Genomic DNA, 25208 nt, shown 5'->3' on the forward strand with positions numbered 1-25208 from the left:
CAACAGGTGCGTTCGGAGAACCGGAATAGCGAGCTCATAGTTAGCGCGATGATTTGATCTTGGATGTGTCATTTGATCTTGGATGTAGTAAGCGAGGTACGAAGAACGGACCCCTGGTCTTTTCAACATAACTTGAATCTTGCACACATTTCTAACTTGTCTTGCAGCACCTGGGCTCATATAAAAGTGACACAAGCTTAGCAGAGGATGGTTTCGATCCATCGACCTCTGGGTTATGGGCCCAGCACGCTTCCGCTGCGCCACTCTGCTCACCTTGATGTAGAGCCCGTACACTGGTCTTTTCAACATCACTTGATTCTGGCACACGTTTCTAAATTGTCTTGCAGCACCTGAGCACATATAAAAGTGAAACAAGATTAACAGAGGATGGTTTCGATCCATCGACTTCTGGGTTATGGGCCCAGCACGCCTTCGCTGCGCCACTCTGCTGAAAGTCACCCCAGATGGGACTCGAACCCACAATTCCTTGCTTAGGAGGCCAGTGCCTTATCCATTAGGCCACTGGGGCTGTCTTGAAGTTGTTTACTTTTTCTTTTAGTTCTTCATCTCATTCAGCTTCTGGATGAACAACTATTGTGAGAGGACCAAGTGACTTTAGGTTTTCATGAGCAGGCTCTGAACATTTCTCTTTTTTGGGGGCTCTGTCATATATACAAGCTCAGAAGTCTTAGCAGATGATGGTTTCGATCCATCGACCTCTGGGTTATGGGCACAGCACGCTTCCGCTGCGCCACTCTGCTTGACTTGATGTGGAGCTCGTGCACTGGTCTTTTCAACATAACATGATTCTTGCACAAATTTCTAACTTGTCTTGAAGCACTTGGACCTGTCATATGTTAACACTACCACTTGTTTTGTTTTCTCATTTGCCATGTATTATATGCTCTCTTTGCTTAGGTGAGCAATATAGTTGGCAGAACCTGCTGGATTACGATAAGAAGAGAGTGATGTTTGCTGCCAGACACCAGAGCAGGCTGGACACAGGTTCACTCCAGGGGTGGAGAGCGTAAAGAGGCATACATTCACCACCGCTGCCCCACTTGCCCAGTGGCCAGATTGTTGTCGCTTGATAGAGAAAAGAAAGAAAGGGGATAAAGTTTTATTTATGTGTATTGTTTTCTGCTTTCTGTTCTTTTGCACTTGCAATGAATGCACTAGTGTCATGGACATTAAGACAGTTTTATTTAAAAGTATAGTTTTGTTTTCTGTTCTTTAGCACTTGCAAAACATGCACAGAAGTCATTAATATTTTAAAGTTTTATTCATTTGTATTTTTCTGTGCTTTCTCTTCTTTTCACTTGCAGTTAATGCACAAGAGCCATGGACATTGGACAGTTTTATTTATATGTATAGTTCTGTTTTCTGTTCTGGAACTCTGTCATGGACAATAGAAAGTATTATTAAGAGATATTATTCTGTTTTTGCACATGCAACATAACTATAAGAATAAAAATGTAAAAAAATAAATAAAAAAAGAATAATGAATAATTGGCTATGACTGATTGAAAAATAAAAGTTTGGTCATGATTAAATAACTCTTTTTGTAAGTCTTTGTTATAGTATCATTTAACGGTTATAGGCCCTTTTAAAAATGTTGATAAATTTGGGGATTATTTAATAAATAAATTTACTATTTTTGTACTATAAGTTTTAGAACATAACTACAGCAGAAATATATTTAAAGTCCAAAAACTTTGAATAAGATATCAATAATCTAATATAAATCTAATAAAATATTATTTTTGTCATTTCAGAAATAATTTCATTCATTTGGACATCATTTATGTGATAATTACTGATAAATAAAACATTCAGTAAACACTTCAATGTATGGCAACACTAATATGAACTGGAAAGCTTGTGATCATCCTTACTCCCATATAAATGTACAGGAAAACAGAGAAAACATTTTTTTTTTCAGATAATTTATTGTAAATATACACTCCAAAAACAGTTCAAAGAGATAAAATTCCCTTTCATTTCTTTTCTCCTCATTTTTTCTCTTTTTACTTTCTTTTTCTCTTTCCCCCCTTCTTCCCCCTCCTTCCTTTTCCTCCCCCCCCCTTAACAGACTATTGTTCCCCAGCTTTGGCGCAATCGGTTAGCGCGTTCGGCTGTTAACCGAAAGGTTGGTGGTTCGAGCCCACCCAGGGACGTGTGAAATGCCGGAGTTTTGCACGCGCGTCAGGTGTCCACTAACGCCTATGCCATTCTTAGGGTTGCGAGGCACAGCTTTCTCAGGGCGTTTATCTTGTGCACCTTCAATAAGCTGGCTTGTTTTAAAAGAATTCAGCGGCGGGTGTTTGGTGAACATTTTCACCAGCTCGAGTAGTTTGCTGTGGCATGTGGATGCCTTCTTTACTGATGATCTGTCTCTGGGGCTCATCTAGTTGACATAGTTTCCGCTGACATTCGGCTGAAGGTGCTGATCCACTATCTGCTCTTGGTACGGACTGGAACCGGGGGACTGTAGTGACCATCAGATCGGAATACAGAATGGATCTGGTGGCTACGGTGACCTCAGAATAAGAAGAAACAGACTAATATTAATGTAGATGCAAAAGTTCCATGTTGCCACAAAGTCAATACCCAATACCCCACCGGGATGACTTGAAATACAGTCAGCATCGGCAATTTTTGCCAGTCTCTCTGGAGGCTTGTTGAGAAAGATAGTCTTGCTTCGTTTTGTTTCCTTTTATTGGCGTGGCTGGTTGTTGGTCCTCGTCAAAGAGGTGTCCACCGATCATAGCGTGCCGGAGCCAGAAGACTTGTTGTTTTGTCAATATGTTCTCAAGACTTTGCGGCAGTTATCAATAAACTACAGCACAGTCACAGCTCGCCGCTACCCATCGTAAACAGGTTGGGCCTGTCTGTTCCGGTGGGCTCTCAGTGGTGCTAAAGCATCAAATGAAGAGGATGGGATTCGAACCCACACAAACCAAGGCGTGCCGAGCACAACGGACTAGCCTTGCATCGCCTTAACCACTCGACCACCTTTCGTTTTGCGCGTTCCTTTTGTTTAACACTCCCGATTCAGACCACCAGCTCATTAGTAGAGCGCTCAGTGAAATGAACTGAGTGTGTCAGATAGGGAAGACACACAAAAATTGCAGAGTGGGGTCCCCAGGACCGAGGATCACTGCTAAATGTACCGAACGACGAGGATGGGATTCGAACCCACGCGTGCAGAGCACAATGGATTAGCAGTCCATCGCCTTAACCACTCGGCCACCTCGTCATATTACGTGGCGTCTTTTATTTAGCACTCCCGATTCAGATCATCAGCTCATTAGTAGAGAACTCAAAGAACTGAACTGAGTGTGTTAGATAAGGAGGACACACAAAAAGTTCAGCATGGGGTCCCCAGGACCTAGATTAAGGTCCAGTGCTAAAGGAACCGAACGACAAGGATGGGATTAGCAGTCCATCGCCTTAACCACTCGGCCTCCCCGCCCCCTTGCTGACTGAGAGAGGCCATGCTGCGGACCTTTTCAGCTGCTGCTGTGCTTTCAGCAGGCTGTTTTGAGCACAGAGGGAATAGTGAATGAGCCGTCTTTTACACACCTCTAATCTGTTCCGTAGAAACACGGTGCAGCAACCCGTGCCAGGAGACTTTTTGTGCGGCAGTTTAAAGCTTGCTACCACCTTGTCGGTTCACATCCACGTAGGTGCCTGAAAAGGTCACGACCGTCGCCGGCATTCTTTCGCAGAGGCAATATTGTAGCCTGTGAGGTTTATCCGAGGCGCGATCATTGCTGGTTGAAAACTTTACCCAATACCCCGCCAGGATGACTTGAAATACAGTCAGCTTTGGCAATTTTTGCTAGCCTCTCTGGAGGCTTAGAGTATTGTTGAGAAAAAGTAGTCTTGTTTCGTTTAGGTTTTGCTTCTCGTTGAAAAGGTGTCTGCTGATGATTGAGCGCCAGAGCCAGAAGGCTTGTTGTTTTGTAAATATGTCCTCAAGACGGGTATCATTAAACTGCAGCGCAATTACAGCTCACCGTTACCCATCGTAAACAGGTTGGGCCTGTCTGGTCCGGTGGGCTCTCAGTGGCGCTAAAGCTTCCAGTGCATGTCGAGCACAATGTATTAGCCTTCCACCGCCTTAACCGCTGGACCACCTCGTCATCTTGCGTGGTTTCTTTGTTTAACACTCCTGAATCATGTGCATGTGGATGCCTTCTTCGTCTTTTGTTTCAGCCGCCGAGGGCCTGTTTTCCACTGAGGCCCTGCGTCAAACTCCCTATGAGACACAATCGAACGTTAGTAGTAACCTCCGATTACGGCCGAATGTGGATTCTGCTCGGACGACGGGGCACCGGTACATCCTTTGTAGCTTTGGCTTGTTAGCCAAACGCTACAGCAGTTTGCCATTTCCCATCAAATCATCCTTGATTTCCTTAAGAAAGGTGCCCCAAATTGGTGGAAAATCACATCTCAACCATACGCTGTCCAAAGCATTGACCCGCCTTCACGCGGCAAAACAGAACGTGTTGTTGGCCCGCACTGCTGGGTCAAACTGCGCTTCCCAAAAATAGATTGGGTCAAAACCGACAGAAGAAAACTCTAAGCCTGCTCTAAGCCCTACCCACGGGGAGGGCTCGACAGTCTCGCACAACGCGAGAGCCTCCGTTTCGCCTGTGTAATTTGGGGGCCGATGAAAACTGGGTCCGACCCGGTGAAGAAGCCCACGACCAGCCCGGCTAGCTCAGTCGGTAGAGCATGAGACTCTTAATCTCAGGGTCGTGGGTTCGAGCCCCACGTTGGGCGGCTCTGTTGACTCTCTTTCTTCCCAAAAGGGTGGCGGGCTCCAGCGTGCCCATTCGCCGCGCAGGCTGAGTGGATTTTGCGAGCTCCGGAAACATCTTTCAAAACAGATGTCGCTGTTAGTGCGAGCGATTTTAATCCCTATCACTAACCCTAACCCTTGCTTTTACACCGGTGATCCGGCGGCAGCAAGCAACAGCGGCTGTCTCTGTGGCGCAATCGGTTAGCGCGTTCGGCTGTTAACCGAAAGGTTGGTGGTTCGAGCCCACCCAGGGACGTGTGAAATGCCGGAGTTTTGCACGCGCGTCAGGTGTCCACTAACGCCTATGCCATTCTTAGGGTTGCGAGGCACAGCTTTCTCAGGGCGTTTATCTTGTGCACCTTCAATAAGCTGGCTTGTTTTAAAAGAATTCAGCGGCGGGTGTTTGGTGAACATTTTCACCAGCTCGAGTAGTTTGCTGTGGCATGTGGATGCCTTCTTTACTGATGATCTGTCTCTGGGGCTCATCTAGTTGACATAGTTTCCGCTGACATTCGGCTGAAGGTGCTGATCCACTATCTGCTCTTGGTACGGACTGGAACCGGGGGACTGTAGTGACCATCAGATCGGAATACAGAATGGATCTGGTGGCTACGGTGACCTCAGAATAAGAAGAAACAGACTAATATTAATGTAGATGCAAAAGTTCCATGTTGCCACAAAGTCAATACCCAATACCCCACCGGGATGACTTGAAATACAGTCAGCATCGGCAATTTTTGCCAGTCTCTCTGGAGGCTTGTTGAGAAAGATAGTCTTGCTTCGTTTTGTTTCCTTTTATTGGCGTGGCTGGTTGTTGGTCCTCGTCAAAGAGGTGTCCACCGATCATAGCGTGCCGGAGCCAGAAGACTTGTTGTTTTGTCAATATGTTCTCAAGACTTTGCGGCAGTTATCAATAAACTACAGCACAGTCACAGCTCGCCGCTACCCATCGTAAACAGGTTGGGCCTGTCTGTTCCGGTGGGCTCTCAGTGGTGCTAAAGCATCAAATGAAGAGGATGGGATTCGAACCCAAACAAACCAAGGCGTGCCGAGCACAACGGACTAGCCTTGCATCGCCTTAACCACTCGACCACCTTTCGTTTTGCGCGTTCCTTTTGTTTAACACTCCCGATTCAGACCACCAGCTCATTAGTAGAGCGCTCAGTGAAATGAACTGAGTGTGTCAGATAGGGAAGACACACAAAAATTGCAGAGTGGGGTCCCCAGGACCGAGGATCACTGCTAAATGTACCGAACGACGAGGATGGGATTCGAACCCACGCGTGCAGAGCACAATGGATTAGCAGTCCATCGCCTTAACCACTCGGCCACCTCGTCATATTACGTGGCGTCTTTTATTTAGCACTCCCGATTCAGATCATCAGCTCATTAGTAGAGAACTCAAAGAACTGAACTGAGTGTGTTAGATAAGGAGGACACACAAAAAGTTCAGCATGGGGTCCCCAGGACCTAGATTAAGGTCCAGTGCTAAAGGAACCGAACGACAAGGATGGGATTAGCAGTCCATCGCCTTAACCACTCGGCCTCCCCGCCCCCTTGCTGACTGAGAGAGGCCATGCTGCGGACCTTTTCAGCTGCTGCTGTGCTTTCAGCAGGCTGTTTTGAGCACAGAGGGAATAGTGAATGAGCCGTCTTTTACACACCTCTAATCTGTTCCGTAGAAACACGGTGCAGCAACCCGTGCCAGGAGACTTTTTGTGCGGCAGTTTAAAGCTTGCTACCACCTTGTCGGTTCACATCCACGTAGGTGCCTGAAAAGGTCACGACCGTCGCCGGCATTCTTTCGCAGAGGCAATATTGTAGCCTGTGAGGTTTATCCGAGGCGCGATCATTGCTGGTTGAAAACTTTACCCAATACCCCGCCAGGATGACTTGAAATACAGTCAGCTTTGGCAATTTTTGCTAGCCTCTCTGGAGGCTTAGAGTATTGTTGAGAAAAAGTAGTCTTGTTTCGTTTAGGTTTTGCTTCTCGTTGAAAAGGTGTCTGCTGATGATTGAGCGCCAGAGCCAGAAGGCTTGTTGTTTTGTAAATATGTCCTCAAGACGGGTATCATTAAACTGCAGCGCAATTACAGCTCACTGTTACCCATCGTAAACAGGTTGGGCCTGTCTGGTCCGGTGGGCTCTCAGTGGCGCTAAAGCTTCCAGTGCATGTCGAGCACAATGTATTAGCCTTCCACCGCCTTAACCGCTGGACCACCTCGTCATCTTGCGTGGTTTCTTTGTTTAACACTCCTGAATCATGTGCATGTGGATGCCTTCTTCGTCTTTTGTTTCAGCCGCCGAGGGCCTGTTTTCCACTGAGGCCCTGCGTCAAACTCCCTATGAGACACAATCGAACGTTAGTAGTAACCTCCGATTACGGCCGAATGTGGATTCTGCTCGGACGACGGGGCACCGGTACATCCTTTGTAGCTTTGGCTTGTTAGCCAAACGCTACAGCAGTTTGCCATTTCCCATCAAATCATCCTTGATTTCCTTAAGAAAGGTGCCCCAAATTGGTGGAAAATCACATCTCAACCATACGCTGTCCAAAGCATTGACCCGCCTTCACGCGGCAAAACAGAACGTGTTGTTGGCCCGCACTGCTGGGTCAAACTGCGCTTCCCAAAAATAGATTGGGTCAAAACCGACAGAAGAAAACTCTAAGCCTGCTCTAAGCCCTACCCACGGGGAGGGCTCGACAGTCTCGCACAACGCGAGAGCCTCCGTTTCGCCTGTGTAATTTGGGGGCCGATGAAAACTGGGTCCGACCCGGTGAAGAAGCCCACGACCAGCCCGGCTAGCTCAGTCGGTAGAGCATGAGACTCTTAATCTCAGGGTCGTGGGTTCGAGCCCCACGTTGGGCGGCTCTGTTGACTCTCTTTCTTCCCAAAAGGGTGGCGGGCTCCAGCGTGCCCATTCGCCGCGCAGGCTGAGTGAATTTTGCGAGCTCCGGAAACATCTTTCAAAACAGATGTCGCTGTTAGTGCGAGCGATTTTAATCCCTATCACTAACCCTAACCCTTGCTTTTACACCGGTGATCCGGCGGCAGCAAGCAACAGCGGCTGTCTCTGTGGCGCAATCGGTTAGCGCGTTCGGCTGTTAACCGAAAGGTTGGTGGTTCGAGCCCACCCAGGGACGTGTGAAATGCCGGAGTATTGCACGCGCGTCAGGTGTCCACTAACGCCTATGCCATTCTTAGGGTTGCGAGGCACAGCTTTCTCAGGGCGTTTATCTTGTGCACCTTCAATAAGCTGGCTTGTTTTAAAAGAATTCAGCGGCGGGTGTTTGGTGAACATTTTCACCAGCTCGAGTAGTTTGCTGTGGCATGTGGATGCCTTCTTTACTGATGATCTGTCTCTGGGGCTCATCTAGTTGACATAGTTTCCGCTGACATTCGGCTGAAGGTGCTGATCCACTATCTGCTCTTGGTACGGACTGGAACCGGGGGACTGTAGTGACCATCAGATCGGAATACAGAATGGATCTGGTGGCTACGGTGACCTCAGAATAAGAAGAAACAGACTAATATTAATGTAGATGCAAAAGTTCCATGTTGCCACAAAGTCAATACCCAATACCCCACCGGGATGACTTGAAATACAGTCAGCATCGGCAATTTTTGCCAGTCTCTCTGGAGGCTTGTTGAGAAAGATAGTCTTGCTTCGTTTTGTTTCCTTTTATTGGCGTGGCTGGTTGTTGGTCCTCGTCAAAGAGGTGTCCACCGATCATAGCGTGCCGGAGCCAGAAGACTTGTTGTTTTGTCAATATGTTCTCAAGACTTTGCGGCAGTTATCAATAAACTACAGCACAGTCACAGCTCGCCGCTACCCATCGTAAACAGGTTGGGCCTGTCTGTTCCGGTGGGCTCTCAGTGGTGCTAAAGCATCAAATGAAGAGGATGGGATTCGAACCCACACAAACCAAGGCGTGCCGAGCACAACGGACTAGCCTTGCATCGCCTTAACCACTCGACCACCTTTCGTTTTGCGCGTTCCTTTTGTTTAACACTCCCGATTCAGACCACCAGCTCATTAGTAGAGCGCTCAGTGAAATGAACTGAGTGTGTCAGATAGGGAAGACACACAAAAATTGCAGAGTGGGGTCCCCAGGACCGAGGATCACTGCTAAATGTACCGAACGACGAGGATGGGATTCGAACCCACGCGTGCAGAGCACAATGGATTAGCAGTCCATCGCCTTAACCACTCGGCCACCTCGTCATATTACGTGGTGTCTTTTATTTAGCACTCCCGATTCAGATCATCAGCTCATTAGTAGAGAACTCAAAGAACTGAACTGAGTGTGTTAGATAAGGAGGACACACAAAAAGTTCAGCATGGGGTCCCCAGGACCTAGATTAAGGTCCAGTGCTAAAGGAACCGAACGACAAGGATGGGATTAGCAGTCCATCGCCTTAACCACTCGGCCTCCCCGCCCCCTTGCTGACTGAGAGAGGCCATGCTGCGGACCTTTTCAGCTGCTGCTGTGCTTTCAGCAGGCTGTTTTGAGCACAGAGGGAATAGTGAATGAGCCGTCTTTTACACACCTCTAATCTGTTCCGTAGAAACACGGTGCAGCAACCCGTGCCAGGAGACTTTTTGTGCGGCAGTTTAAAGCTTGCTACCACCTTGTCGGTTCACATCCACGTAGGTGCCTGAAAAGGTCACGACCGTCGCCGGCATTCTTTCGCAGAGGCAATATTGTAGCCTGTGAGGTTTAGCCGAGGCGCGATCATTGCTGGTTGAAAACTTTACCCAATACCCCGCCAGGATGACTTGAAATACAGTCAGCTTTGGCAATTTTTGCTAGCCTCTCTGGAGGCTTAGAGTATTGTTGAGAAAAAGTAGTCTTGTTTCGTTTAGGTTTTGCTTCTCGTTGAAAAGGTGTCTGCTGATGATTGAGCACCAGAGCCAGAAGGCTTGTTGTTTTGTAAATATGTCCTCAAGACGGGTATCATTAAACTGCAGCGCAATTACAGCTCACCGTTACCCATCGTAAACAGGTTGGGCCTGTCTGGTCCGGTGGGCTCTCAGTGGCGCTAAAGCTTCCAGTGCATGTCGAGCACAATGTATTAGCCTTCCACCGCCTTAACCGCTGGACCACCTCGTCATCTTGCGTGGTTTCTTTGTTTAACACTCCTGAATCATGTGCATGTGGATGCCTTCTTCGTCTTTTGTTTCAGCCGCCGAGGGCCTGTTTTCCACTGAGGCCCTGCGTCAAACTCCCTATGAGACACAATCGAACGTTAGTAGTAACCTCCGATTACGGCCGAATGTGGATTCTGCTCGGACGACGGGGCACCGGTACATCCTTTGTAGCTTTGGCTTGTTAGCCAAACGCTACAGCAGTTTGCCATTTCCCATCAAATCATCCTTGATTTCCTTAAGAAAGGTGCCCCAAATTGGTGGAAAATCACATCTCAACCATACGCTGTCCAAAGCATTGACCCGCCTTCACGCGGCAAAACAGAACGTGTTGTTGGCCCGCACTGCTGGGTCAAACTGCGCTTCCCAAAAATAGATTGGGTCAAAACCGACAGAAGAAAACTCTAAGCCTGCTCTAAGCCCTACCCACGGGGAGGGCTCGACAGTCTCGCACAACGCGAGAGCCTCCGTTTCGCCTGTGTAATTTGGGGGCCGATGAAAACTGGGTCCGACCCGGTGAAGAAGCCCACGACCAGCCCGGCTAGCTCAGTCGGTAGAGCATGAGACTCTTAATCTCAGGGTCGTGGGTTCGAGCCCCACGTTGGGCGGCTCTGTTGACTCTCTTTCTTCCCAAAAGGGTGGCGGGCTCCAGCGTGCCCATTCTCCGCGCAGGCTGAGTGGATTTTGCGAGCTCCGGAAACATCTTTCAAAACAGATGTCGCTGTTAGTGCGAGCGATTTTAATCCCTATCACTAACCCTAACCCTTGCTTTTACACCGGTGATCCGGCGGCAGCAAGCAACAGCGGCTGTCTCTGTGGCGCAATCGGTTAGCGCGTTCGGCTGTTAACCGAAAGGTTGGTGGTTCGAGCCCACCCAGGGACGTGTGAAATGCCGGAGTTTTGCACGCGCGTCAGGTGTCCACTAACGCCTATGCCATTCTTAGGGTTGCGAGGCACAGCTTTCTCAGGGCGTTTATCTTGTGCACCTTCAATAAGCTGGCTTGTTTTAAAAGAATTCAGCGGCGGGTGTTTGGTGAACATTTTCACCAGCTCGAGTAGTTTGCTGTGGCATGTGGATGCCTTCTTTACTGATGATCTGTCTCTGGGGCTCATCTAGTTGACATAGTTTCCGCTGACATTCGGCTGAAGGTGCTGATCCACTATCTGCTCTTGGTACGGACTGGAACCGGGGGACTGTAGTGACCATCAGATCGGAATACAGAATGGATCTGGTGGCTACGGTGACCTCAGAATAAGAAGAAACAGACTAATATTAATGTAGATGCAAAAGTTCCATGTTGCCACAAAGTCAATACCCAATACCCCACCGGGATGACTTGAAATACAGTCAGCATCGGCAATTTTTGCCAGTCTCTCTGGAGGCTTGTTGAGAAAGATAGTCTTGCTTCGTTTTGTTTCCTTTTATTGGCGTGGCTGGTTGTTGGTCCTCGTCAAAGAGGTGTCCACCGATCATAGCGTGCCGGAGCCAGAAGACTTGTTGTTTTGTCAATATGTTCTCAAGACTTTGCGGCAGTTATCAATAAACTACAGCACAGTCACAGCTCGCCGCTACCCATCGTAAACAGGTTGGGCCTGTCTGTTCCGGTGGGCTCTCAGTGGTGCTAAAGCATCAAATGAAGAGGATGGGATTCGAACCCAAACAAACCAAGGCGTGCCGAGCACAACGGACTAGCCTTGCATCGCCTTAACCACTCGACCACCTTTCGTTTTGCGCGTTCCTTTTGTTTAACACTCCCGATTCAGACCACCAGCTCATTAGTAGAGCGCTCAGTGAAATGAACTGAGTGTGTCAGATAGGGAAGACACACAAAAATTGCAGAGTGGGGTCCCCAGGACCGAGGATCACTGCTAAATGTACCGAACGACGAGGATGGGATTCGAACCCACGCGTGCAGAGCACAATGGATTAGCAGTCCATCGCCTTAACCACTCGGCCACCTCGTCATATTACGTGGCGTCTTTTATTTAGCACTCCCGATTCAGATCATCAGCTCATTAGTAGAGAACTCAAAGAACTGAACTGAGTGTGTTAGATAAGGAGGACACACAAAAAGTTCAGCATGGGGTCCCCAGGACCTAGATTAAGGTCCAGTGCTAAAGGAACCGAACGACAAGGATGGGATTAGCAGTCCATCGCCTTAACCACTCGGCCTCCCCGCCCCCTTGCTGACTGAGAGAGGCCATGCTGCGGACCTTTTCAGCTGCTGCTGTGCTTTCAGCAGGCTGTTTTGAGCACAGAGGGAATAGTGAATGAGCCGTCTTTTACACACCTCTAATCTGTTCCGTAGAAACACGGTGCAGCAACCCGTGCCAGGAGACTTTTTGTGCGGCAGTTTAAAGCTTGCTACCACCTTGTCGGTTCACATCCACGTAGGTGCCTGAAAAGGTCACGACCGTCGCCGGCATTCTTTCGCAGAGGCAATATTGTAGCCTGTGAGGTTTATCCGAGGCGCGATCATTGCTGGTTGAAAACTTTACCCAATACCCCGCCAGGATGACTTGAAATACAGTCAGCTTTGGCAATTTTTGCTAGCCTCTCTGGAGGCTTAGAGTATTGTTGAGAAAAAGTAGTCTTGTTTCGTTTAGGTTTTGCTTCTCGTTGAAAAGGTGTCTGCTGATGATTGAGCGCCAGAGCCAGAAGGCTTGTTGTTTTGTAAATATGTCCTCAAGACGGGTATCATTAAACTGCAGCGCAATTACAGCTCACTGTTACCCATCGTAAACAGGTTGGGCCTGTCTGGTCCGGTGGGCTCTCAGTGGCGCTAAAGCTTCCAGTGCATGTCGAGCACAATGTATTAGCCTTCCACCGCCTTAACCGCTGGACCACCTCGTCATCTTGCGTGGTTTCTTTGTTTAACACTCCTGAATCATGTGCATGTGGATGCCTTCTTCGTCTTTTGTTTCAGCCGCCGAGGGCCTGTTTTCCACTGAGGCCCTGCGTCAAACTCCCTATGAGACACAATCGAACGTTAGTAGTAACCTCCGATTACGGCCGAATGTGGATTCTGCTCGGACGACGGGGCACCGGTACATCCTTTGTAGCTTTGGCTTGTTAGCCAAACGCTACAGCAGTTTGCCATTTCCCATCAAATCATCCTTGATTTCCTTAAGAAAGGTGCCCCAAATTGGTGGAAAATCACATCTCAACCATACGCTGTCCAAAGCATTGACCCGCCTTCACGCGGCAAAACAGAACGTGTTGTTGGCCCGCACTGCTGGGTCAAACTGCGCTTCCCAAAAATAGATTGGGTCAAAACCGACAGAAGAAAACTCTAAGCCTGCTCTAAGCCCTACCCACGGGGAGGGCTCGACAGTCTCGCACAACGCGAGAGCCTCCGTTTCGCCTGTGTAATTTGGGGGCCGATGAAAACTGGGTCCGACCCGGTGAAGAAGCCCACGACCAGCCCGGCTAGCTCAGTCGGTAGAGCATGAGACTTTTAATCTCAGGGTCGTGGGTTCGAGCCCCACGTTGGGCGGCTCTGTTGACTCTCTTTCTTCCCAAAAGGGTGGCGGGCTCCAGCGTGCCCATTCGCCACGCAGGCTGAGTGAATTTTGCGAGCTCCGGAAACATCTTTCAAAACAGATGTCGCTGTTAGTGCGAGCGATTTTAATCCCTATCACTAACCCTAACCCTTGCTTTTACACCGGTGATCCGGCGGCAGCAAGCAACAGCGGCTGTCTCTGTGGCGCAATCGGTTAGCGCGTTCGGCTGTTAACCGAAAGGTTGGTGGTTCGAGCCCACCCAGGGACGTGTGAAATGCCGGAGTATTGCACGCGCGTCAGGTGTCCACTAACGCCTATGCCATTCTTAGGGTTGCGAGGCACAGCTTTCTCAGGGCGTTTATCTTGTGCACCTTCAATAAGCTGGCTTGTTTTAAAAGAATTCAGCGGCGGGTGTTTGGTGAACATTTTCACCAGCTCGAGTAGTTTGCTGTGGCATGTGGATGCCTTCTTTACTGATGATCTGTCTCTGGGGCTCATCTAGTTGACATAGTTTCCGCTGACATTCGGCTGAAGGTGCTGATCCACTATCTGCTCTTGGTACGGACTGGAACCGGGGGACTGTAGTGACCATCAGATCGGAATACAGAATGGATCTGGTGGCTACGGTGACCTCAGAATAAGAAGAAACAGACTAATATTAATGTAGATGCAAAAGTTCCATGTTGCCACAAAGTCAATACCCAATACCCCACCGGGATGACTTGAAATACAGTCAGCATCGGCAATTTTTGCCAGTCTCTCTGGAGGCTTGTTGAGAAAGATAGTCTTGCTTCGTTTTGTTTCCTTTTATTGGCGTGGCTGGTTGTTGGTCCTCGTCAAAGAGGTGTCCACCGATCATAGCGTGCCGGAGCCAGAAGACTTGTTGTTTTGTCAATATGTTCTCAAGACTTTGCGGCAGTTATCAATAAACTACAGCACAGTCACAGCTCGCCGCTACCCATCGTAAACAGGTTGGGCCTGTCTGTTCCGGTGGGCTCTCAGTGGTGCTAAAGCATCAAATGAAGAGGATGGGATTCGAACCCACACAAACCAAGGCGTGCCGAGCACAACGGACTAGCCTTGCATCGCCTTAACCACTCGACCACCTTTCGTTTTGCGCGTTCCTTTTGTTTAACACTCCCGATTCAGACCACCAGCTCATTAGTAGAGCGCTCAGTGAAATGAACTGAGTGTGTCAGATAGGGAAGACACACAAAAATTGCAGAGTGGGGTCCCCAGGACCGAGGATCACTGCTAAATGTACCGAACGACGAGGATGGGATTCGAACCCACGCGTGCAGAGCACAATGGATTAGCAGTCCATCGCCTTAACCACTCGGCCACCTCGTCATATTACGTGGTGTCTTTTATTTAGCACTCCCGATTCAGATCATCAGCTCATTAGTAGAGAACTCAAAGAACTGAACTGAGTGTGTTAGATAAGGAGGACACACAAAAAGTTCAGCATGGGGTCCCCAGGACCTAGATTAAGGTCCAGTGCTAAAGGAACCGAACGACAAGGATGGGATTAGCAGTCCATCGCCTTAACCACTCGGCCTCCCCGCCCCCTTGCTGACTGAGAGAGGCCATGCTGCGGACCTTTTCAGCTGCTGCTGTGCTTTCAGCAGGCTGTTTTGAGCACAGAGGGAATAGTGAATGAGCCGTCTTTTACACACCTCTAATCTGTTCCGTAGAAACACGGTGCAGCAACCCGTGCCAGGAGACTTTTTGTGCGGCAGTTTAAAGCTTGCTACCACCTTGTCGGTTCACATCCACGTAGGTGCCTGAAAAGGTCACGACCGTCGCCGGCATTCTTTCGCAGAGGCAATATTGTAGCCTGTGAGGTTTAGCCGAGGCGCGATCATTGCTGGTTGAAAACTTTACCCAATACCCCGCCAGGATGACTTGAAATACAGTCAGCTTTGGCAATTTTTGCTAGCCTCTCTGGAGGCTTAGAGTATTGTTGAGAAAAAGTAGTCTTGTTTCGTTTAGGTTTTGCTTCTCGTTGAAAAGGTGTCTGCTGATGATTGAGCACCAGAGCCAGAAGGCTTGTTGTTTTGTAAATATGTCCTCAAGACGGGTATCATTAAACTGCAGCGCAATTACAGCTCACCGTTACCCATCGTAAACAGGTTGGGCCTGTCTGGTCCGGTGGGCTCTCAGTGGCGCTAAAGCTTCCAGTGCATGTCGAGCACAATGTATTAGCCTTCCACCGCCTTAACCGCTGGACCACCTCGTCATCTTGCGTGGTTTCTTTGTTTAACACTCCTGAATCATGTGCATGTGGATGCCTTCTTCGTCTTTTGTTTCAGCCGCCGAGGGCCTGTTTTCCACTGAGGCCCTGCGTCAAACTCCCTATGAGACACAATCGAACGTTAGTAGTAACCTCCGATTACGGCCGAATGTGGATTCTGCTCGGACGACGGGGCACCGGTACATCCTTTGTAGCTTTGGCTTGTTAGCCAAACGCTACAGCAGTTTGCCATTTCCCATCAAATCATCCTTGATTTCCTTAAGAAAGGTGCCCCAAATTGGTGGAAAATCACATCTCAACCATACGCTGTCCAAAGCATTGACCCGCCTTCACGCGGCAAAACAGAACGTGTTGTTGGCCCGCACTGCTGGGTCAAACTGCGCTTCCCAAAAATAGATTGGGTCAAAACCGACAGAAGAAAACTCTAAGCCTGCTCTAAGCCCTACCCACGGGGAGGGCTCGACAGTCTCGCACAACGCGAGAGCCTCCGTTTCGCCTGTGTAATTTGGGGGCCGATGAAAACTGGGTCCGACCCGGTGAAGAAGCCCACGACCAGCCCGGCTAGCTCAGTCGGTAGAGCATGAGACTCTTAATCTCAGGGTCGTGGGTTCGAGCCCCACGTTGGGCGGCTCTGTTGACTCTCTTTCTTCCCAAAAGGGTGGCGGGCTCCAGCGTGCCCATTCTCCGCGCAGGCTGAGTGGATTTTGCGAGCTCCGGAAACATCTTTCAAAACAGATGTCGCTGTTAGTGCGAGCGATTTTAATCCCTATCACTAACCCTAACCCTTGCTTTTACACCGGTGATCCGGCGGCAGCAAGCAACAGCGGCTGTCTCTGTGGCGCTACCTGGAGCAGGATCGTCTGTTTCCGCGGCCGTCTCCTCGTCCAATCGCCGATCTCGCCGTCCATTGTGAGAATGGACGAGAGCCAATCGAGTCGCTCGCCGTCCATTGTGAGAATGGACGAGAGCCAATCGCGTCGTTTGCCGTCCAATGTGAGAATGGACGAGGCGCCAATCGCATCGCACGCGCTCCATTGTTGAGAGCCAATCGCGTTGCCGAATGAGAATGGACGCAGCTACCCACCGCGCTTAGCTTCATTCTAATTCATGTAAAAAATCAGACGAACGGAACATCTAATAACTTTTCAAAGTAAGTAATGCATGTTTGCTTCTTTCTTCATATGTGTTTACAGTGTTCTCAATTGGTAACTCGTTACGTTTTCGTCCGTCGTTCATCCGTTTTTGTGTGTTCATAAACTTTTGACTCGCGACTTGTGAATGAAACAATCTTAGTTTGCCTCTAATCTTCCTTATTAAACTCCATTTACACGTTCTGAAGTTCAATTTAAATGAAAAAAAAAAAACGTGTTTCAGCTGTAAATGTAGTCATTCTTTATGACAATTTACCGTGTTTTTACTATAGTGAATCGTAGTAACCATGTTGTGTTTTTGGCTGATCTATTACAACTGTATGAACACAGTCTTACTATAAATTAAAATCCGAATGAACAAAACAAACAAAACCCATTTTCCTTGTGTTTATCTTTATTTACCATGGTTTTACTATAGTGAGAGTGTAGTAATCATGTTTTGTTTTCATGAATTGCCTATAATCTCTCATTTTAAACACAGTTTGCCTGTAATCTTACTCATTAAACTAAATTTACTCGTTCTGAAGTTGGATTTATTTTTCAGCTGTAAATGGTCATTCCTTATGACAATTCACCATGTTATTGCCATAGTGAAAGCCTAGTTGTGTTTTTGGCTGATCGATTACAACTGTATGAACACAGTCTTACTATAAATTAAAATCTGAAAGAACAAAAAAACGTTGTGCTTGTGTTCATTGTCATTTACCATGGTTTTACTATAGTGAAAGTTTAGTAATCATGTTTTCTTTTCATGCCTTGCCTATAATATCACATATTAAACACAGTTTGCCTGTAATCTTACTTATTAAACTCAATATAAACAGTCTTACTATGAATAAAATCGTGAATGAAAAAATCACCATGGTTTTACTAATGTGAAAGTGAAATGATCATGTTTGGTTTTCATGACTTGCCTAAAATCTCTCATATAAAACACCATTTGCCTGTAATTTTGCATAATAAACATGTATTCTTTTTTTTCAGTTTGATTAGGATTTAAAAAATGTTTTGTTGTAGAAATTGTCATTTCTAATTAAAATGTAATGTGATTTTGCTATGTGTGACTGTAGTAATCAAGTTTTGTGTTTGCAGATGGATTACCATTTGTATAAACACAGATGCAAGTGCTACAAATAATAATTAAAATGAAAACGCAATGTTATATAGACATAAAGGGAGGGTAACACTTTATTTAACATTGTCATTAATACACGCTATATGTAGTTACTATAGCAATAACAGTAAATTATAAATAATTGGATGCAACTAATTATAAACCAAACAAAACACTAGTCTTACCCCTATAGTAACTGCATATGGTAATTTAATATTCAAATACTTATATGCATAATTGTAGTTTAACACCTTTGAATAAAGTGTAACCTTATTTTGCTTTATTAGTAATAAAATAATGTTTTATTGTTGTAATGGGTGCCATGATTTAGTTAGCTTGAATAGATATGATTGTATCATTATAAATAAATTAAAAACATTTGTGTAGTTGTCCAATACTTGCAAAAATACACATTACTAACTATTATTTTCCTATTATATTTAGATGAGCACTAAGCCAAAGAGCCACAAGGTCATGGGTGAAGGCGAGTGGATGGCCAGGTTGAGGACTTTTGCCAGCTCTGGGGTTTGTCCGTCTGAAGGCAACAGACCAGCACCACGGCAGCGGAAGTGGTACGACCTCTACCAGAAGGTAAAGTTACCTGTATCTGATTGTAGAATATGTATGTGTACATTATTTGTCAAACATTTTTACACATTTAATGTTTTTGAAAGAAGTGACTTTTTAAGTCTGCATTTATTTGATCAAAAATACTGAAAAAAAAACAGCAAAATAGCTTGTACTGCATATTTGTATTTATTTTTTTATTTTTTAAATGAAAACTGATATGTTTTGCAGAATTCATTGATGAATAAAAAGTTAAAAGAACTGCATTAATTTCTCTAAAAAAAAAAACTTTTGAACAGTCCTGTATATCGTTAAAGAAGATTTTCTATTTGATTTCTAATGCTGTTCTTTATTGAACTTTTTATTCTTCAATGAATCCTGAAAAAAGTATCACAGATTACATTAAAAAATACATTAAGCAGCACAACTGTGACCAACATTAGCTAATTAGCTAATTAGAATGATTTCTAAAATGATAGTTAAATATTCAGCGTTGATGACAGAAATAATTTAAATTTAAAGTTTATGGAACTATAAATTTAAACTGTAATGACATTTTACAATATTACTGATGTTTTCTTTATTTTTATCAAATAAATGCAGGATCGATGAGCATAAGGCACTTCTTTCAAAAAACATAAAAAATAGTAATGTGTCCAAACTTTTGACTGATCCTGTATTTGTGTTTCCTTTTATTAAATTTTGTTTTGGTTTTTTATAGGAGAACTGCTTGGTGTCGACTACTTCCTGAGTCAGACTGGACAGCCCCTGGTAGTGGACCCTGACTCAGAAGAGACAGAGAACATGCTGGAAGATGTGGATGAAGACGAGGGCTTCAGGGAGGACCAAACACTTGACATTACTGTGTCAAGTCTTACCGATGACCCAAGCTTCTCTCTGTCCTCCACTCAGCCTGATGCCTCCTTCACGCCAGGTGCCTCAGCATCTCCTGACGAGTCTGTGGTATGTAAATATATTGTTGTATGCATGTATGTAATTGTGTTTCATGTAATATTGTTACATTTCTAGGAAAATATATATTTATATGTTTGTTTATTTTGTTCCACTTCACTGTACTCATAATGTTGTTCATTTCTGTTTTTTTATCTTTATATTTTTTCTCCCAGGCTTTGGATAGTGCTGGTGTGCTGGACAAAGTGGACAGCCTTTTGGAGTATCTTGTGGAGCTCAGGAATCAGCCATCTTTGTCTCTCACCAACCAGCAGGTCAGTTTCTCTACTTTTTCTTCTTGACCTGTCATATGTTAACACTACCACTTGTTTTGTTTTCTCATTTGCCATGTATTATATGCTCTCTCTGCTTAGGTGAGCAATATAGTTGGCAGAACCTGCTGGATTACGATAAGAAGAGAGTGATGTTTGCTGCCAGACACCAGAGCAGGCTGGACACAGGTTCACTCCAGGGGTGAAGAGCGTGAAGAGGCATACATTCACCACCACTGCCCCACTTGCCCAGTGGCCAGATTGTTGTCGCCTGAAAGAGACCATTTCAAGCCCTGTGCCTTCCATAAGAGTCCAAAAAATAAAGGGGATAAAGTTTTATTTATGTGTATTGTTTTCTGCTTTCTGTTCTTTAGCACTTTCAAAACATGCACAGGAGTCATTAATATTTTAAAGTTTTATTCATTTGTATTGTTCTGTGCTTTCTGTTCTTTTGCACTTGCAGTTAATGCACAAGAGCCATGGACATTGGACGGTTTTATTTATATGTATAGTTCTGTTTTCTGTTCTTTTGCACTTGCAAAAAATGCACAGGAGTCATGGACAATAGAAAGTATTATTAAGAGATATTATTCTGTTTTCTGCACATGCAACATAACTATAAGAATAAAAATGTAAAAAAAAAAAAAGAATAATGAATAATGAATAATTGGCTATGACTGATTGAAAAATAAAAGTTTGGTCATGATTAAATAACTCTTTTTGTATGTCTTTGTTACAGTATCATTTAACGGCTACAGGCCCTTTTAAAAATGTTGATAAATTTGGGGATGATTTAATAAATAAATTTACTATTTTTTGTACTATAAGTTTTAGAACATAACTACAGCAGAAATATATTTAAAGTGCAAAAACTTTGAATAAGATATCAATAATCAGTAATATAAATCTAATAAAATATTATTTTTGTAATTTCAGAAATAATTTCTTTCATTTGGACATCATTTATGTGATAATTACTGATAAATAAAACATTCAGTAAACACTTCAATGTATGGCAACACTAATATGAACTGGAAAGCTTGTGATCATCCTTACTCCCATATAAATGTACAGGAAAATAGAGAAAACATTTTTTTTCAGATAATTTATTGTAAATATACACTCCAAAAACAGTTCAAAGAGATAAAATTCCCTTTCATTTCTTTTCTCCTCATTTTTTCCTTTTTTCTCTCTCTTTTCTTTCTTTTTCTCTTTTCCCCCTTCTTCCCCCTCCTTCCTTTTCTTCCCCCCCCTTAACAGACTATTGTTCCCCAGCTTTGGCGCAATCGGTTAGCGCGTTCGGCTGTTAACCGAAAGGTTGGTGGTTCGAGCCCACCCAGGGACGTGTGAAATGCCGGAGTTTTGCACGCGCGTCAGGTGTCCACTAACGCCTATGCCATTCTTAGGGTTGCGAGGCACAGCTTTCTCAGGGCGTTTATCTTGTGCACCTTCAATAAGCTGGCTTGTTTTAAAAGAATTCAGCGGCGGGTGTTTGGTGAACATTTTCACCAGCTCGAGTAGTTTGCTGTGGCATGTGGATGCCTTCTTTACTGATGATCTGTCTCTGGGGCTCATCTAGTTGACATAGTTTCCGCTGACATTCGGCTGAAGGTGCTGATCCACTATCTGCTCTTGGTACGGACTGGAACCGGGGGACTGTAGTGACCATCAGATCGGAATACAGAATGGATCTGGTGGCTACGGTGACCTCAGAATAAGAAGAAACAGACTAATATTAATGTAGATGCAAAAGTTCCATGTTGCCACAAAGTCAATACCCAATACCCCACCGGGATGACTTGAAAATACAGTCAGCATCGGCAATTTTTGCCAGTCTCTCTGGAGGCTTGTTGAGAAAGATAGTCTTGCTTCGTTTTGTTTCCTTTTATTGGCGTGGCTGGTTGTTGGTCCTCGTCAAAGAGGTGTCCACCGATCATAGCGTGCCGGAGCCAGAAGACTTGTTGTTTTGTCAATATGTTCTCAAGACTTTGCGGCAGTTATCAATAAACTACAGCACAGTCACAGCTCGCCGCTACCCATCGTAAACAGGTTGGGCCTGTCTGTTCCGGTGGGCTCTCAGTGGTGCTAAAGCATCAAATGAAGAGGATGGGATTGGAACCCACACAAACCAAGGCGTGCCGAGCACAACGGACTAGCCTTGCATCGCCTTAACCACTCGACCACCTTTCGTTTTGCGCGGTCCTTTTGTTTAACACTCCCGATTCAGACCACCAGCTCATTAGTAGAGCGCTCGGTGAACTGAACTGAGTGTGTCAGATAGGGAAGACACACAAAAATTGCAGAGTGGGGTCCCCAGGACCGAGGATCACTGCTAAATGTACCGAACGACGAGGATGGGATTCGAACCCACGCGTGCAGAGCACAATGGATTAGCAGTCCATCGCCTTAACCACTCGGCCACCTCGTCATATTACGTGGCGTCTTTTATTTAGCACTCCCGATTCAGATCATCAGCTCATTAGTAGAGAACTCAAAGAACTGAACTGAGTGTGTTAGATAAGGAGGACACACAAAAAGTTCAGCATGGGGTCCCCAGGACCTAGATTAAGGTCCAGTGCTAAAGGAACCGAACGACAAGGATGGGATTAGCAGTCCATCGCCTTAACCACTCGGCCTCCCCGCCCCCTTGCTGACTGAGAGAGGCCATGCTGCGGACCTTTTCAGCTGCTGCTGTGCTTTCAGCAGGCTGTTTTGAGCACAGAGGGAATAGTGAATGAGCCGTCTTTTACACACCTCTAATCTGTTCCGTAGAAACACGGTGCAGCAACCCGTGCCAGGAGACTGTTTGTGCGGCAGTTTAAAGCTTGCTACCACCTTGTCGGCTCACATCCACGTAGGTGCCTGAAAAGGTCACGACCGTCGCCGGCATTCTTTCGCAGAGGCAATATTGTAGCCTGTGAGGTTTATCCGAGGCGCGATCATTGCTGGTTGAAAACTTTACCCAATACCCCGCCAGGATGACTTGAAATACAGTCAGCTTTGGCAATTTTTGCTAGCCTCTCTGGAGGCTTAGAGTATTGTTGAGAAAAAGTAGTCTTGTTTCGTTTAGGTTTTGCTTCTCGTTGAAAAGGTGTCTGCTGATGATTGAGCGCCAGAGCCAGAAGGCTTGTTGTTTTGTAAATATGTCCTCAAGACGGGTATCATTAAACTGCAGCGCAATTACAGCTCACCGTTACCCATCGTAAACAGGTTGGGCCTGTCTGGTCCGGTGGGCTCTCAGTGGCGCTAAAGCTTCCAGTGCATGTCGAGCACAATGTATTAGCCTTCCACCGCCTTAACCGCTGGACCACCTCGTCATCTTGCGTGGTTTCTTTGTTTAACACTCCTGAATCATGTGCATGTGGATGCCTTCTTCGTCTTTTGTTTCAGCCGCCGAGGGCCTGTTTTCCACTGAGGCCCTGCGTCAAACTCCCTATGAGACACAATCGAACGTTAGTAGTAACCTCCGATTACGGCCGAATGTGGATTCTGCTCGGACGACGGGGCACCGGTACATCCTTTGTAGCTTTGGCTTGTTAGCCAAACGCTACAGCAGTTTGCCATTTCCCATCAAATCATCCTTGATTTCCTTAAGAAAGGTGCCCCAAATTGGTGGAAAATCACATCTCAACCATACGCTGTCCAAAGCATTGACCCGCCTTCACGCGGCAAAACAGAACGTGTTGTTGGCCCGCACTGCTGGGTCAAACTGCGCTTCCCAAAAATAGATTGGGTCAAAACCGACAGAAGAAAACTCTAAGCCTGCTCTAAGCCCTACCCACGGGGAGGGCTCGACAGTCTCGCACAACGCGAGAGCCTCCGTTTCGCCTGTGTAATTTGGGGGCCGATGAAAACTGGGTCCGACCCGGTGAAGAAGCCCACGACCAGCCCGGCTAGCTCAGTCGGTAGAGCATGAGACTCTTAATCTCAGGGTCGTGGGTTCGAGCCCCACGTTGGGCGGCTCTGTTGACTCTCTTTCTTCCCAAAAGGGTGGCGGGCTCCAGCGTGCCCATTCGCCGCGCAGGCTGAGTGGATTTTGCGAGCTCCGGAAACATCTTTCAAAACAGATGTCGCTGTTAGTGCGAGCGATTTTAATCCCTATCACTAACCCTAACCCTTGCTTTTACACCGGTGATCCGGCGGCAGCAAGCAACAGCGGCTGTCTCTGTGGCGCTACCTGGAGCAGGATCGTCTGTTTCCGCGGCCGTCTCCTCGTCCAATCGCCGATCTCGCCGTCCATTGTGAGAATGGACGAGAGCCAATCGCGACGCTCGCCGTCCATTGTGAGAATGGACGAGAGCCAATCGCGTCGCTCGCCGTCCATTGTGAGAATGGATGAGAGCCAATCGCATCGCTCGAGCTCCATTGTTGAGAGCCACTCACCGTGCTTAGTTTCATTCTAAGTCAGGTTCAAAAATCAGACGAACGGAATATAGGATAACTTTTCAATGTAAGTAATACATGTTTTCTTCTTTCTTTCACTCTGTTTACAATGTTCTCAATTGGTAACTCGTTACGTTTTCGTCCGTCATTCATCCGTGTTTTGTGTTCACAAACTTTTGACTCGCGAATTGCCCATAATGAAACACCGTTTAAATGTAATCTAACTTTCTAAAGTCTATTTACACGTTCTTGCGTTCGATTTAAATGGGGGAAAACGCGTTTCAGCTGTAAGTGCAGTCATTTCTTATGACAATTTACCTTGTTTTTACTATAGTGAATCGTAGTAACCATGTTGTGTTTTTGGCTGATCGATTACAACTGTATGAACACAGTCTTACTATAAATGAAAATCTGAATGAACAGCAACAACAAAAAACGTTGTGCTTGTGTTTGTCGTCATTTACCATGGCTTTACTATAGTGAAAGTGTAGTAATCATGTTTTCTTTTCATGACTTGCCTATAATCTCACATATTAAACACAATTGTGCCTGTAATTGTACTTATTAAACTCAGTTTACTCGTTCTTTAAGTGTAAACACAGTCTTACTATAAATAAAAATATGAATGAAAAAAAACCCAAGTAATTTACCATGCTTTTACTATAGTGAAAGTGTAGTAATCATGTTTTGTTTCCATGATTTGCCTATAATCTCACATATAAAACACCATTTGCCTGTAATTTTGCATAGTAAACACATCTATTCTATTTAAAGTTTGATTTGTATTTATAAAATATGTTTAGTTGTAGACATTGTCATTTCTAATTAACATTTAATGTGCTTTTGCTATGTGTGAATGTAGTAATCAAGTTTTGTGTTTGCAGATGGATTACTCTTTATATAAACACAGATGCAAATAATAATTTAAATGAAAATGCAATGTTATATAGACATCCCTTACAAAAATTAACCATGGTTTAAGTAAAGTGTACTTACTATGTTCTTTTTTTTCAGATTGATTATCATATGTATAACCACAGCTTTTAACTAA

General features: G+C 45.7%; 22 non-coding genes across 22 annotated transcripts; 16 read left to right on the plus strand and 6 right to left on the minus strand.

Moving 5' to 3' along the window:
• Positions 1 to 3177: 3177 nt before the first annotated feature.
• trnas-gcu (transfer RNA serine (anticodon GCU)) lies at positions 3178 to 3259 on the minus strand. Its single transcript has one exon. It is a non-coding gene; the product is annotated as a tRNA-Ser (tRNA).
• Positions 3260 to 3719: 460 nt separating this feature from the next.
• On the plus strand, positions 3720 to 3860 carry LOC141348791 (U4 spliceosomal RNA). The gene has a single exon (XR_012357564.1). It is a non-coding gene; the product is annotated as a U4 spliceosomal RNA (small nuclear RNA).
• An 858-nt stretch (positions 3861 to 4718) lies between these two features.
• trnak-cuu (transfer RNA lysine (anticodon CUU)) lies at positions 4719 to 4791 on the plus strand. The gene has a single exon. It is a non-coding gene; the product is annotated as a tRNA-Lys (tRNA).
• A 201-nt stretch (positions 4792 to 4992) lies between these two features.
• On the plus strand, positions 4993 to 5066 carry trnan-guu (transfer RNA asparagine (anticodon GUU)). Its single transcript has one exon. It is a non-coding gene; the product is annotated as a tRNA-Asn (tRNA).
• Positions 5067 to 6066: 1000 nt separating this feature from the next.
• On the minus strand, positions 6067 to 6148 carry trnas-gcu (transfer RNA serine (anticodon GCU)). Its single transcript has one exon. It is a non-coding gene; the product is annotated as a tRNA-Ser (tRNA).
• A 460-nt stretch (positions 6149 to 6608) lies between these two features.
• Positions 6609 to 6749, plus strand: LOC141348798 (U4 spliceosomal RNA). The gene has a single exon (XR_012357565.1). It is a non-coding gene; the product is annotated as a U4 spliceosomal RNA (small nuclear RNA).
• Positions 6750 to 7607: 858 nt separating this feature from the next.
• trnak-cuu (transfer RNA lysine (anticodon CUU)) lies at positions 7608 to 7680 on the plus strand. The gene has a single exon. It is a non-coding gene; the product is annotated as a tRNA-Lys (tRNA).
• A 201-nt stretch (positions 7681 to 7881) lies between these two features.
• On the plus strand, positions 7882 to 7955 carry trnan-guu (transfer RNA asparagine (anticodon GUU)). Its single transcript has one exon. It is a non-coding gene; the product is annotated as a tRNA-Asn (tRNA).
• A 1000-nt stretch (positions 7956 to 8955) lies between these two features.
• On the minus strand, positions 8956 to 9037 carry trnas-gcu (transfer RNA serine (anticodon GCU)). Its single transcript has one exon. It is a non-coding gene; the product is annotated as a tRNA-Ser (tRNA).
• Positions 9038 to 9497: 460 nt separating this feature from the next.
• Positions 9498 to 9638, plus strand: LOC141283450 (U4 spliceosomal RNA). Its single transcript, XR_012338152.1, has one exon. It is a non-coding gene; the product is annotated as a U4 spliceosomal RNA (small nuclear RNA).
• An 858-nt stretch (positions 9639 to 10496) lies between these two features.
• Positions 10497 to 10569, plus strand: trnak-cuu (transfer RNA lysine (anticodon CUU)). The gene has a single exon. It is a non-coding gene; the product is annotated as a tRNA-Lys (tRNA).
• A 201-nt stretch (positions 10570 to 10770) lies between these two features.
• Positions 10771 to 10844, plus strand: trnan-guu (transfer RNA asparagine (anticodon GUU)). Its single transcript has one exon. It is a non-coding gene; the product is annotated as a tRNA-Asn (tRNA).
• A 1000-nt stretch (positions 10845 to 11844) lies between these two features.
• On the minus strand, positions 11845 to 11926 carry trnas-gcu (transfer RNA serine (anticodon GCU)). The gene has a single exon. It is a non-coding gene; the product is annotated as a tRNA-Ser (tRNA).
• A 460-nt stretch (positions 11927 to 12386) lies between these two features.
• LOC141348804 (U4 spliceosomal RNA) lies at positions 12387 to 12527 on the plus strand. The gene has a single exon (XR_012357566.1). It is a non-coding gene; the product is annotated as a U4 spliceosomal RNA (small nuclear RNA).
• An 858-nt stretch (positions 12528 to 13385) lies between these two features.
• Positions 13386 to 13458, plus strand: trnak-uuu (transfer RNA lysine (anticodon UUU)). Its single transcript has one exon. It is a non-coding gene; the product is annotated as a tRNA-Lys (tRNA).
• A 201-nt stretch (positions 13459 to 13659) lies between these two features.
• trnan-guu (transfer RNA asparagine (anticodon GUU)) lies at positions 13660 to 13733 on the plus strand. Its single transcript has one exon. It is a non-coding gene; the product is annotated as a tRNA-Asn (tRNA).
• A 1000-nt stretch (positions 13734 to 14733) lies between these two features.
• trnas-gcu (transfer RNA serine (anticodon GCU)) lies at positions 14734 to 14815 on the minus strand. Its single transcript has one exon. It is a non-coding gene; the product is annotated as a tRNA-Ser (tRNA).
• A 460-nt stretch (positions 14816 to 15275) lies between these two features.
• LOC141283455 (U4 spliceosomal RNA) lies at positions 15276 to 15416 on the plus strand. Its single transcript, XR_012338153.1, has one exon. It is a non-coding gene; the product is annotated as a U4 spliceosomal RNA (small nuclear RNA).
• Positions 15417 to 16274: 858 nt separating this feature from the next.
• trnak-cuu (transfer RNA lysine (anticodon CUU)) lies at positions 16275 to 16347 on the plus strand. Its single transcript has one exon. It is a non-coding gene; the product is annotated as a tRNA-Lys (tRNA).
• A 5773-nt stretch (positions 16348 to 22120) lies between these two features.
• Positions 22121 to 22202, minus strand: trnas-gcu (transfer RNA serine (anticodon GCU)). The gene has a single exon. It is a non-coding gene; the product is annotated as a tRNA-Ser (tRNA).
• Positions 22203 to 22662: 460 nt separating this feature from the next.
• On the plus strand, positions 22663 to 22803 carry LOC141348809 (U4 spliceosomal RNA). The gene has a single exon (XR_012357567.1). It is a non-coding gene; the product is annotated as a U4 spliceosomal RNA (small nuclear RNA).
• An 858-nt stretch (positions 22804 to 23661) lies between these two features.
• Positions 23662 to 23734, plus strand: trnak-cuu (transfer RNA lysine (anticodon CUU)). Its single transcript has one exon. It is a non-coding gene; the product is annotated as a tRNA-Lys (tRNA).
• Positions 23735 to 25208: the final 1474 nt, after the last annotated feature.

The sequence above is a fragment of the Garra rufa genome, chromosome 1 (assembly GCF_049309525.1).
Source record: "Garra rufa chromosome 1, GarRuf1.0, whole genome shotgun sequence".
Classification (NCBI taxonomy): domain Eukaryota; kingdom Metazoa; phylum Chordata; class Actinopteri; order Cypriniformes; family Cyprinidae; genus Garra; species Garra rufa.